The sequence below is a fragment of the Symphalangus syndactylus genome, chromosome 24 (genome assembly GCF_028878055.3).
Source record: "Symphalangus syndactylus isolate Jambi chromosome 24, NHGRI_mSymSyn1-v2.1_pri, whole genome shotgun sequence".
NCBI lineage: Eukaryota > Metazoa > Chordata > Mammalia > Primates > Hylobatidae > Symphalangus > Symphalangus syndactylus.
Window position 1 is genome coordinate 49,600,437 of NC_072446.2, and position 14,030 is coordinate 49,614,466.

Sequence of the window (14,030 nt, forward strand, 5' to 3'; positions counted from 1 at the left end):
AGAATGTTTCTGTGTATGTTTAATTTGGAGATATTCCTTTCTCCACTATAGGCCCCGTAGCGCTCTGAATGTCCACTTGCAGTTTCCACAGAAAGAGTGTTTCAGAACTGCTCTATCAAAAGTAAAGTTCATATCGGTTCGTTGAATGCATAGAACAGAAAGAAGTTTCACAGAATGCTTCCGTGTAGTTTTTATTTGAAGATATTCCTTTCTCCACTATAGGCCCCTTAGCGCTCTGAATGTCCACTTTCAGTTTCCACAAAAAGAGTGTTTCAGAACTGCGCAATCAAAAGTAAGCTTCAACTCTGTTAGTTGAATTCACAGAACAGAAAGAAGTTTCACAGAATTCTTCTGTCTAGTTTTTAATTGGTTATAGGCCTTTTTCCTCTATAGGCCCGGGATTGCTCCGAATGTCCTCTTGCAGTTTCTCCAGAAAGAGTGTTTCAGAACTGCTCAATCAAAAGAAAGCTTAAACTCTGTTAGTTGAATGCACAGAACAGAAAGTAATTTCAGAGAATGTTTCTGTGTATGTTTTATTTGGAGATATTCCTTTCTCCACTATAGTCCCCGTAGCGCCCTGAATGTCCACATGCAGTTTCCACAGAAAGAGTGTTTCAGAACTGCTCTATCAAAAGTAAAGTTCAAATCGGTTAGTTGAATGCATAGAACAGAAAGAAGTTTCACAGAATGCTTCTGTGTAGTTTTTATTTGAAGATATTCCTTTCTCCACTATAGGCCCCTTAGTGCTTTGAATGTCCACTTTCAGGTTCCACAAAAAAGGTGTTTCAGAACTGTTCAATCAAAAGTAATCTTCAACTCTCTTAGTTGAATACACAGAACAGAAAGAAGTTTCACAGAATTCTTCTGGGTAGTTTTCATTTGAAGATATAACTTTTTCCACTATAGGCCCTTTAGCCCTCCGAAGTCCAATTGCAGTTTCAACAGAAAGAGTGTTTCAGAACTGCTCAAACAAAACTAATCTTCAACTCTCTTAGTTGAATGCACAGAACAGAAAGAAGTTTCACAGAATGCTTCTGTGTAGTTTTTATTTGAAGATATTCCTTTTTCCATTATAGGCCCCTAAGCGTTCTGAATATCCACTTGCAGTCTCTACAGAAAGAGAGTTTCAGAACTGCTCAATCAAAAGTAACGTTCAACTCTGTTAGTTGAATGCAGAGAACATAAAGAAGTTTCACAGAATGCTTCTGTGTAGTTTTTATTTGCAGATATTCCTTTTTCCACTATTGGCCCCTTCGTGCTCAGAATATAACCTTGCAGTTTCTACAGGAAGAGTGTTTCAGACCTGCTCTATCAAAATTAAGGTTCAACTCTGTTGGTGGAACGCACAGAAAAGAAAGAAGTTTCACAGAAAGCTTCTGTGTAGTTTTCATTTGAAGCTATTCCTTTTTCCAATATATGCTCCATAGCACTGTGAATGTCCACTTGCAGTTTATACAGAAAGAGTGTTACAGAACTGCTCAATCAAAAGTAAGCTTCCTCTCTGTTAGTTGAATGCACAGAACAGAAAGAGGTTTCCCAGAATGCTTTTGGGTAGTTTTTATTTGAAGATTCTCCTTTTTCCACTATGGGCCCCATAGAGCTGCCAATGTCCACATACACTCTCTACAGAAAGAGAGTTTCAGAACTGCGCAATCAAAAGTAAGTTTCAACTCTGTTAGTTGAATGCACAGAACAGAAAGAAGTTTCGCAGAATGCTTCTGTGTAGTTGTTAATTGAAGATATTCCGTTTTCCACTATAGGCCCCTTAGAGCACGGAATATCCTCTTGCATTTTCTACAGAAAGAATGATTCAGAACTGCTCAATCAAAAGTATGGTTCAACTCTGTTAGTTGAATTCACAGAACAGAAAGCAGTTTCACAGAATTATTCTGTGTAGTTTTTAATTGTTTATATGCCTTTTTCCTCTATAGGCCCGGGAATGCTCCGAATGTCCTCTTGCAGTTTCTCCAGAAACAGTCTTTCATAACTGCTCAATCAAATGTATGCTTCATCTCTCTTAGTTGAATGCACAGAACAGAAAGAAATTTCACAGAATGATTCTGTGTAGTTTTTATAAGATATTCCTTTTTCCACTATAGGCCTCTTACGGTTCCGAATGTCCATTTGCAGTTTCTAAAGAAAGATTGTTTCAAAACTGCTCAATCAAAAGTAAAGTTCAAATCTGTTAGTTGAATGCACAGAACAGAAAGAAGTTTCACACAATGCTTCTGTGTAGTTTTTATTTGAACATATGCCTTTTTCCACTATAGGCCCCATAGAGCACAAAATGTCCTCTTGCCGTTTCTCCAGAAAGAGTGTTTCGGAACTGCTCAATCAAAAGAAAGCTTAAACTCTGTTAGTTGAATGCACAGAACAGAAAGTAATTTCAGAGAATGTTTCTGTGTATGTTTTATTTGGAGATATTCCTTTCTCCACTATAGGCCCCGTAGCGCTCTGAAAGTCCACTTGCAGTTTCCACAGAAAGAGTGTTTCAGAACTGCTCTATCAAAAGTAAAGTTCATATCGGTTCGTTGAATGCATAGAACAGAAAGAAGTTTCACAGAATGCTTCTGTGTAGTTTTTATTTGAAGATATTCCTTTCTCCACTATAGGCCCCTTAGCGCTCTGAATGTCCACTTTCAGTTTCCACAAAAAGAGTGTTTCAGAACTGCTCAATCAAAAGTAAGCTTCAACTCTGTTAGTTGAATGCACAGAACAGAAAGAAGTTTCACAGAATTCTTCTGGGTAGTTTTCATTTGAAGATATATCTTTTTCCACTATAGGCCCTTTAGCGCTCCGAATGTCCACTTGCAGTTTCAACAGAAAGAGTGTTTCAGAAGTGCTCAATCAAAAGAAATCTTCAACTCTCTTAGTTGAATGCACAGAAGAGAAAGAATTTTCACAGAATGCTTCTGTGTAGTTCTTATTTGAAGATATTCCTTTTTCCATTATAGGCCCCTAAGCGTTCTGAATATCCACTTGCAGTTTCTACAGAAAGAGAGTTTCAGAACTGCTCAATCAAAAGTAACGTTCAACTCTGTTAGTTGAATGCAGAGAACATAAAGAAGTTTCACAGAATGCTTCTGTGTAGTTTTTATTTGCAGATATTCCTTTTTCCACTATTGGCCCCTTCGTGCTCAGAATATCCCCTTGCAGTTTCTACAGGAAGAGTGTTTCAGACCTGCTCTATCAAAATTAAGTTTCAACTCTGTTGGTGGAACGCACAGAACAGAAAGAAGTTTCACAGAAAGCTTCTGTGTAGTTTTCATTTGAAGATATTCCTTTTTCCAATACATGCTCCTTAGCACTGTGAATGTCCACTTGCAGTTTATACAGAAAGAGTGTTTCAGAACTGCTCAATCAAAAGTAAGCTTCCTCTCTGTTAGTTGAATGCACAGAACAGAAAGAAGTTTCGCAGAATGCTTCTGGGTAGTTTTTATTTGAAGATTCTCCTTTTTCCACTATGGGCCCCATAGAGCCGCCAATGTCCACATGCACTCTCTACAGAAAGAGTGTTTCAGAACTGCGCAATCAAAAGTAAGCTTCAACTCTGTTAGTTGAATGCACAGAACAGAAAGAAGTTTCGCAGAATGCTTCTGTGTAGTTGTTAGTTGAAGATATTCCTTTTTCCACTACAGGCCCCTTAGAGCACGGAATATCCTCTTGCATTTTCTACAGAAAGAATGATTCAGAACTGCTCAATCAAAAGTAAGCTTCAACTCTGTTACTTGAATTCACAGAACAGAAAGAAGTTTCACAGAATTCTTCTGTCTAGTTTTTAATTGGTTATAGGCCTTTTTCCTCTATAGGCCCGGGAATGCTCCGAATGTCCTCTTGCAGTTTCTCCAGAAAGAGTGCTTCAGAACTGCTCAATCAAAAGAAAGCTTAAACTCTGTTAGTTGAATGCACAGAACAGAAAGTAATTTCAGAGTATGTTTCTGTGTATGTTTTATTTGGAGATATTCCTTTCTCCACTATAGGCCCCGTAGCGCTCTGAATGTCCACTTGCAGTTTCCACAGAAAGAGTGTTTCAGAACTGCTCTATCAATAGTAAAGTTAAAATCTGTTAGTTGAATGAATAGAACAGAAAGAAGTTTCACAGAATGCTTCTGTGTAGTTTTTATTTGAAGATATTCCTTTCTCCACTATAGGCCCCTTAGCGCTCTGAATGTCCACTTTCAGTTCCCACAAAAAGAGTGTTTCAGAACTGCTCAATCAAAAGTAAGCTTCAACTCTGTTAGTTGAATGCACAGAACAGAAAGAAGTTTCACAGAATTCTTCTGGGTAGTTTTCATTTGAAGATATAACTTTTTCCACTATAGGCCCTTTAGCACTCCGAATGTCCACTTGCAGTTTCAACAGAAAGAGTCTTTCAGAACTGCTCAATGAAAAGTAATCTTCAACTCTCTTAGTTGAATGCACAGAAGAGAAAGGAGTTTCACAGAAGGCTTCTGTGTAGTTTTTATTTGAAGATATTCCTTTTTCCATTATAGGCCCCTAAGCGTTCTGAATATACACTTGCAGTTTCTACAGAAAGAGGGTTTCAGAACTGCTCAATGAAAAGTAACGTTCAACTCTGTTAGTTGAATGCAGAGAACATAAAGAAGTTGCACAGAATGCTTCTGTGTAGTTTTTATTTGCAGATATTCCTTTTTCCACTATTGGCCCCTTCGTGCTCAGAATATCCGCTTGCAGTTTCTGCAGGAAGAGTGTTTCAGACCTGCTCTATCAAAATTAAGGTTCAACTCTGTTGGTGGAACGCACAGAACAGAAAGAAGTTTCACAGAAAGCTTCTGTGTAGTTTTCATTTGAAGATATTCCTTTTTCCAATACATGCTCCCTAGCACTGTGAATGTCCACTTGCAGTTTATACAGAAAGAGTGTTTCAGAACTGCTCAATCAAAAGTAAGCTTCCTCCTTGTTAGTTGAATGCACAGAAAAGAAAGAAGTTTCGCAGAATGCTTCTGGGTAGTTTTTATTTGAAGATTCTCCTTTTTCCACTATGGGCCCCATAGAGCTGCCAATGTCCACATGCACTCTCTACAGAAAGAGTGTTTCAGAACTGTGCAATCAAAAGTAAGGTTCAACTCTGTTAGTTGAATTCACAGAACAGAAAGAAGTTTCACAGAATTCTTCTGTGTAGTTTTTAATTGGTTATAGGCCTTTTTCCTCTATAGGCCCGGGAATGCTCCGAATGTCCTCTTGCAGTTTCTCCAGAAAGTGTCTTTCATAACTGCTCAATCAAATGTATGCTTCATCTCTCTTAGTTGAATGCACAGAACAGAAAGAAGTTTCACAGAATGATTCTGTGTAGTTTTTATTAGAAGATATTCCTTTTTCCACTATAGGCCTCTTACGGTTCCCAATGTCCATTTGCAGTTTCCACAGAAAGATTGTTTCAGAACTGCTCAATCAAAAGTAAAGTTCAAATCTGTTAGTTGAATGCACAGAACAGAAAGAAGTTTCACCCAATGCTTCTGTGTAGTTTTTATTTGAACATATGCCTTTTCCCACTATAGGCCCCATAGAGCACAAAATGTCCTCTTGCCGTTTCTCCAGAAAGAGTGTTTCAGAACTGCTCAATCAAAAGAAAGCTTAAACTCTGTTAGTTGAATGCACAGAACAGAAAGTAATTTCAGAGAATGTTTCTGTGTATGTTTAATTTGGAGATATTCCTTTCTCCACTATAGGCCCCGTAGCGCTCTGAATGTCCACTTGCAGTTTCCACAGAAAGAGTGTTTCAGAACTGCTCTATCAAAAGTAAAGTTCATATCGGTTCGTTGAATGCATAGAACAGAAAGAAGTTTCACAGAATGCTTCCGTGTAGTTTTTATTTGAAGATATTCCTTTCTCCACTATAGGCCCCTTAGCGCTCTGAATGTCCACTTTCAGTTTCCACAAAAAGAGTGTTTCAGAACTGCGCAATCAAAAGTAAGCTTCAACTCTGTTAGTTGAATTCACAGAACAGAAAGAAGTTTCACAGAATTCTTCTGTCTAGTTTTTAATTGGTTATAGGCCTTTTTCCTCTATAGGCCCGGGATTGCTCCGAATGTCCTCTTGCAGTTTCTCCAGAAAGAGTGTTTCAGAACTGCTCAATCAAAAGAAAGCTTAAACTCTGTTAGTTGAATGCACAGAACAGAAAGTAATTTCAGAGAATGTTTCTGTGTATGTTTTATTTGGAGATATTCCTTTCTCCACTATAGTCCCCGTAGCGCCCTGAATGTCCACATGCAGTTTCCACAGAAAGAGTGTTTCAGAACTGCTCTATCAAAAGTAAAGTTCAAATCGGTTAGTTGAATGCATAGAACAGAAAGAAGTTTCACAGAATGCTTCTGTGTAGTTTTTATTTGAAGATATTCCTTTCTCCACTATAGGCCCCTTAGTGCTTTGAATGTCCACTTTCAGGTTCCACAAAAAAGGTGTTTCAGAACTGTTCAATCAAAAGTAATCTTCAACTCTCTTAGTTGAATACACAGAACAGAAAGAAGTTTCACAGAATTCTTCTGGGTAGTTTTCATTTGAAGATATAACTTTTTCCACTATAGGCCCTTTAGCCCTCCGAAGTCCAATTGCAGTTTCAACAGAAAGAGTGTTTCAGAACTGCTCAAACAAAACTAATCTTCAACTCTCTTAGTTGAATGCACAGAACAGAAAGAAGTTTCACAGAATGCTTCTGTGTAGTTTTTATTTGAAGATATTCCTTTTTCCATTATAGGCCCCTAAGCGTTCTGAATATCCACTTGCAGTCTCTACAGAAAGAGAGTTTCAGAACTGCTCAATCAAAAGTAACGTTCAACTCTGTTAGTTGAATGCAGAGAACATAAAGAAGTTTCACAGAATGCTTCTGTGTAGTTTTTATTTGCAGATATTCCTTTTTCCACTATTGGCCCCTTCGTGCTCAGAATATAACCTTGCAGTTTCTACAGGAAGAGTGTTTCAGACCTGCTCTATCAAAATTAAGGTTCAACTCTGTTGGTGGAACGCACAGAACAGAAAGAAGTTTCACAGAAAGCTTCTGTGTAGTTTTCATTTGAAGATATTCCTTTTTCCAATACATGCTCCATAGCACTGTGAATGTCCACTTGCAGTTTATACAGAAAGAGTGTTTCAGAACTGCTCAATCAAAAGTAAGCTTCCTCTCTGTTAGTTGAATGCACAGAACAGAAAGAAGTTTCGCAGAATGCTTCTGGGTAGTTTTTATTTGAAGATTCTCCTTTTTCCACTATGGGCCCCATAGAGCTGCCAATGTCCACATGCACTCTCTACAGAAAGAGTGTTTCAGAACTGCGCAATCAAAAGTAAGCTTCAACTCTGTTAGTTGAATGCACAGAAGAGAAAGAAGTTTCGCAGAATGCTTCTGTGTAGTTGTTAATTGAAGATATTCCTTTTTCCACTATAGGCCCCTTAGAGCACGGAATATCCTCTTGCATTTTCTACTGAAAGAATGATTCAGAACTGCTCAATCAAAAGTAAGGTTCAACTCTGTTAGTTGAATTCACAGAACAGAAAGAAGTTTCACAGAATTCTTCTGTGTAGTTTTTAATTGGTTATAGGCCTTTTTCCTCTATAGGCCCGGGAATGCTCCGAATGTCCTCTTGCAGTTTCTACAGAAAGAGTGTTTCAGAACTGCTCAATCAAAAGAAAGCTTAAATTCTGTTAGTTGAATGCACAGAAAAGAAAGTAATTTCAGAGAATGTTTCTGTGTATGCTTTATTTGGAGATATTCCTTTCTCCACTATAGGCCCCGTAGCGCTCTGAAAGTCCACTTGCAGTTTCCACAGAAAGAGTGTTTCAGAACTGTTCAATCAAAAGTAATCTTCAACTCTCTTAGTTGAATGCACAGAACAGAAAGAAGTTTCACAGAATGCTTCTGTGTAGTTTTAATTTGAAGATATTCGTTTTTCCATTATAGGCCCCAATGCGTTCTGAATATCCACTTGCAGTTTCTACAGAAAGAGAGTTTCAGAACTGCTCAATCAAAAGTAACGTTCAACTCCGTTAGTTGAAAGCAGAGAATATAAAGAAGTTTCACAGAATGCTTCTGTGTAGTTTTTATTTGCAGATATTCCTTTTTCCACTATTGGCCCCTTCGTGCTCAGAATATCCCCTTGCAGTTTCTACAGGAAGAGTGTTTCAGAACTGCTCTATCAAAATTAAGGTTCAACTCGGTTAGTTGAATTCACAGAACAGAAAGAAATTTCACAGAATTCTTCTGTCTAGTTTTTAATTTGTTATAGGCCTTTTTCCTCTATAGGCCCGGGATTGCTCCGAATGTCCTCTTGCAGTTTCTCCAGAAAGAGTGTTTCAGAACTGCTCAATCAAAAGAAAGCTTAAACTCTGTTAGTTGAATGCACAGAACAGAAAGTAATTTCAGAGAATGTTTCTGTGTATGTTTTATTTGGAGATATTCCTTTCTCCACTATAGTCCCCGTAGCGCCCTGAATGTCCACATGCAGTTTCCACAGAAAGAGTGTTTCAGAACTGCTCTATCAAAAGTAAAGTTCAAATCGGTTAGTTGAATGCATAGAACAGAAAGAAGTTTCACAGAATGCTTCTGTGTAGTTTTTATTTGAAGATAATCCTTTTTCCACTATAGGCCCCTTAGCGCTTTGAAGGTCCACTTTCAGGTTCCACAAAAAAGGTGTTTCAGAACTGTTCAATCAAAAGTAATCTTCAACTCTCTTAGTTGAATACACAGAACAGAAAGAAGTTTCACAGAATTCTTCTGGGTAGTTTTCATTTGAAGATATCTTTTTCCACTATAGGCCCTTTAGCCCTCCGAAAGTCCACTTGCAGTTTCAACAGAAAGAGAGTTTCAGAACTGCTCAATCAAAAGTAATCTTCAACTCTCTTGGTTGAATGCACAGAACAGAAAGAAGTTTCACAGAATGTTTCTGTGTAGTTTTTATTTGATGATATTCGTTTTTCCATTATAGGCCCCAAAGCGTTCTGAATATCCACTTCCAGTTTCTACAGAAAGAGAGTTTCAGAAGTGCTCAATCAAAAGTAACGTTCAACTCCGTTAGTTGAAAGCAGAGAATATAAAGAAGTTTCACAGAATGCTTCTGTGTAGTTATTATTTGCAGATATTCCTTTTTCCACTATTGGCCCCTTCGTGCTCAGAATATCCCCTTGCAGTTTCTACAGGAAGAGTGTTTCAGAACTGCTCTATCAAAATTAAGGTTCAACTCTGTTGGTGGAATGCACAGAACAGAAAGAAGTTTCACAGAAAGCTTCTGTGTAGTTTTCATTTGAAGATATTCCTTTTTCCAATACATGCTCCATAGCACTGTGAATGTCCACTTTCAGTTTATACAGAAAGAGTGTTTCAGAACTGCTCAATCAAAAGTAAGCTTCCCCTCTGTTAGTTGAATGTACAGAACAGAAAGAAGTTTCGCAGAATGCTTCTGGGTAGTTTTTATTTGAAGATTCTCCTTTTTCCACTATGGGCCCCATCGAGCTGCCAATGTCCACATGCACTCTCTACAGAAAGAGTGTTTCAGAACTGCGCAATCAAAAGTAAGCTTCAACCCTGTTAGTTGAATGCACAGAACAGAAAGAAGTTTCGCAGAATGCTTCTGTGTAGTTGTTAATTGAAGATATTCCTTTTTCCACTATAGGCCCCTTAGAGCACGGAATATCCTCTTGCATTTTCTACAGAAAGAACGCTTCAGAACTGCTCAATCAAAAGTAAGGTTCAACTCTGTTAACTGAATTCACAGAAGAGAAAGAAGTTTCACAGAATTCTTCTGTCTAGTTTTTAATTGGTTATAGGCCTTTTTCCTCTATAGGCCCGGGAATGCTCCGAATGTCCTCTTGCAGTTTCTCCAGAAAGAGTGTTTCAGAACTGCTCAATCAAATGAAAGCTTAAACTCTGTTAGTTGAATGCACAGAACAGAAAGTAATTTCAGAGAATGTTTCTGTGTATGTTTTATTTGGAGATATTCCTTTCTCCACAATAGGCCCCGTAGCGCTCTGAAAGTCCACTTGCAGTTTCCACAGAGTGTTTCAGAACTGCTCTATCAAAAGTAAAGTTCAAATCTGTTAGTTGAATGCATAGAAGAGAAAGAAGTTTCACAGAATGCTTCTGTGTAGTTTTTATTTGAAGATATTCCTTTCTCCACTATAGGCCCCTTAGCGCTCTGAATGTCCACTTTCAGTTTCCACAAAAAGAGTGTTTCAGAACTGCTCAATCAAAAGAAAGCATAAACTCTGTTTGTTGAATGCACAGAACAGAAAGAAGTTTCACAGAATGATTCTGTGTAGTTTTTATTAGAAGATATTACTTTTTCCACTATAGGCCTCTTACGGTTCCCAATGTCCATTTGCAGTTTCTAAAGAAAGATTGTTTCAGAACTGCTCAATCAAAAGTAAAGTTCAAATCTGTTAGTTGAATGCACAGAACAGAAAGAAGTTTCACACAATGCTTCTCTGTAGTTTTTATTTGAACATATGCCTTTTTCCCCTATAGGCCACTTAGAGCACAAAATGTCCTCTTGCCGTTTCTTCAGAAGGAGTGTTTCAGAACTGCTCAATCAAAAGAAAGCTTAAACTCTGTTAGTTGAATGCACAGAAGAGAGAGTACTTTCAGAGAATTGTTCTGTGTATGTGTTATTTGGAGATATTCCTTTCTCCACTATAGGCCCCGTAGCGCTCTGTATGTCCACTTGCAGTTTCCACAGAAAGGGTCTTTGAGAACGGCTCTATCAAAAGTAAAGTTCAAATCTGTTAGTTGAATGCACAGAACAGAAAGAAGTTTCACAGAATGCTTCTGTGTAGTTTTTATTGGAAGATATTCCTTTCTCCACTATAGGCCCCTTAGCGCTCTGAATGTCCACTTTCAGGTTCCACAAAAAGAGTGTTTCAGAACTGCTCAATCAAAAGTGAGCTTCAACTCTGTTAGTTGAATGCACAGAACAGAACGAAGTTTCACAGAATTCTTCTGGGTAGTTTTCATTTGAAGATATACCTTTTTCCACTATAGGCCCTTTAGCGCTCCGAATGTCCACTTGCAGTTTCAACAGAAAGAGTCTTTCAGAACTGCTCAATCAAAAGTAATCTTCAACTCTCTTAGTTGAATGCACAGAAGAGAAAGAAGTTTCACAGAATGCTTCTGTGTAGTTTTTATTTGAAGATATTCCTTTTTCCATTATAGGCCCCTAAGCGTTCTGAGTATCCACTTGCAGTTTCTACAGAAAGAGAGTTTCAGAACTGCTCAATCAAAAGTAACGTTCAACTCTGTTAGTTGAATGCAGAGAATATAAAGAAGTTTCACAGAATGCTTCTGTGTAGTTTTTATTTGCAGATATTCCTTTTTCCACTATTGGCCCCTTCGTGTTCAGAATATCCCCTTGCAGTTTCTACAGGAAGAGTGTTTCAGACCTGCTCTATCAAAATTAGGGTTCAACTCTGTTGGTGGAACGCACAGAACAGAAAGAAGTTTCACAGAAAGCTTCTGTGTAGTTTTCATTTGAAGATATTCCTTTTTCCAATATATGTTCCATAGCACTGTGAATGTCCACTTGCAGTTTATACAGAAAGAGAGTTTCAGAACTGCTCAATCAAAAGTAAGCTTCCTCTCTGTTAGTTGAATGCACAGAACAGAAAGAAGTTTCGCAGAATGCTTCTGGGTAGTTTTTATTTGAAGATTCTCCTTTTTCCACTATGGGCCCCATAGAGCTGCCAATGTCCACATACACTCTCTACAGAAAGAGTGTTTCAGAACTGCGCAATCAAAAGTAAGCTTCAACTCTGTTAGTTGAATGCACAGAAAAGAAAGAAGTTTCGCAGAATGCTTCTTTGTAGTTGTTAATTGAAGATATTCCTTTTTCCACTATAGGCCCCTTAGAGCATGGAATATCCTCTTGCATTTTCTACAGAAAGAATGATTCACAACTGCTCAATCAAAAGTAAGGTTCAACTCTGTTAGTTGAATTCACAGAACAGAAAGAAGTTTCACAGAATTCTTCTGTGTAGTTTTTAATTGGTTATAGGCCATTTTCCTCTATAGGCACGGGAATGCTCCGAATGTCCTCTTGCAGTTTCTCCAGAAAGAGTGTTTCAGAACTGCTCAATCAAAAGAAAGCTTAAACTCCGTTAGTTGAATGCACAGAACAGAAAGTAATTTCAGAGAGTGTTTCTGTGTATGTTTTATTTGGAGATATTCCTTTCTCCACTATAGGCCCCGTAGCGCTCTGAAAGTCCACTTGCAGTTTCCACAGAAAGAGTGTTTCAGAACTGCTCTATCAAAAGTAAAGTTCAAATCTGTTAGTTGAATGCATAGAACAGAAAGAAGTTTCACAGAATGCTTCTGTGTAGTTTTTATTTGAAGATATTACTTTCTCCACTATAGGCCCCTTAGCGCTCTGAATGTCCACTTTCAGTTTCCACAAAAAGAGTGTTTCAGAACTGCTCAATCAAAAGTAAGCTTCAACTCTGTTAGTTGAATGCACAGAACAGAAAGAAGTTTCACAGAATTCTTCTGGGTAGTTTTCATTTGAAGATATAACTTTTTCCACTATAGGCCCTTTAGCGCTCCGAATGTCCACTTGCAGTTTCAACAGAAAGAGTCTTTCAGAACTGCTCAATCAAAAGTAATCTTCAACTCTCTTAGTTGAATGCACAGAAGAGAAAGAAGTTTCACAGAATGCTTCTGTGTAGTTTTTATTTGAAGATATTCCTTTTTCCATTATAAGCCCCTAAGCGTTCTGAATATCCACTTGCAGTTTCTACAGAAAGAGAGTTTCAGAACTGCTCAATCAAAAGTAACGTTCAACTCTGTTAGTTGAATGCAGAGAATATAAAGAAGTTTCACAGAATGCTTCTGTGTAGTGTTTATTTGCAGATATTCCTTTTTCCACTATTGGCCCCTTCGTGCTCAGAATATCCCCTTGCAGTTTCTACAGGAAGAGTGTTTCAGACATGCTCTATCAAAATTTAGGTTCAACTCTGTTGGTGGAACGCACAGAACAGAAAGAAGTTTCACAGAAAGTTTCTGTGTAGTTTTCATTTGAAGATATTCCTTTTTCCAATACATGTTCCATAGCACTGTGAATGTCCACTTGCAGTTTTTACAGAAAGAGTGTTTCAGAACTGCTCAATCAAAAGTAAGCTTCCTCTCTGTTAGTTGAATGCACAGAACAGAAAGAAGTTTCGCAGAATGCTTCTGGGTAGTTTTTATTTGAAGATTCTCCTTTTTCCACTATTGGCCCCATAGACGTGCCAATGTCCACATGCACTGTCTACAGAAAGAGTGTTTCAGAACTGCGCAATCAAAAGTAAGCTTCAACTCTGTTAGTTGAATGCACAGAACAGAAAGAAGTTTCGCAGAATGCTTCTGTGTAGTTGTTAATTGAAGATATTCCTTTTTCCACTATAGGCCCCTTAGAGCACGGAATATCCTCTTGCATTTTCTACAGAAAGAATGATTCAGAACTGCTCAATCAAAAGTTAGGTTCAACTCTGTTAGTTGAATTCACAGAACAGAAAGAAGTTTCACAGAATTCTTCTGTCTAGTTTTTAATTGGTTATAGGCCTTTTTCCTCTATAGGCCCGGGAATGCTCCGAATGTCCTCTTGCAGTTTCTCCAGAAAGAGTGTTTCAGAACTGCTCAATCAAAAGAAAGCTTAAACTCTGTTAGTTGAATGCACAGAACAGAAAGTAATTTCAGAGAATGTTTCTGTGTATGTTTTATTTGGAGATATTCCTTTCTCCACAATAGGCCCCGTAGCGCTCTGAAAGTCCACTTGCAGTTTCCACAGAAAGAGTGTTTCAGAACTGCTCTATCAAAAGTAAAGTTCAAATCGGTTAGTTGAATGCATAGAACAGAAAGAAGTTTCACAGAATGCTTCTGTGTAGTTTTTATTTGAAGATAATCCTTTTTCCACTATAGGCCCCTTAGCGCTTTGAATGTCCACTTTCAGGTTCCACAAAAAAGGTGTTTCAGAACTGTTCAATCAAAAGTAATCTTCAACTCTCTTAGTTGAATACACAGAACAGAAGTTTCACAGAATTCTTCTGGGTAGTTTTCA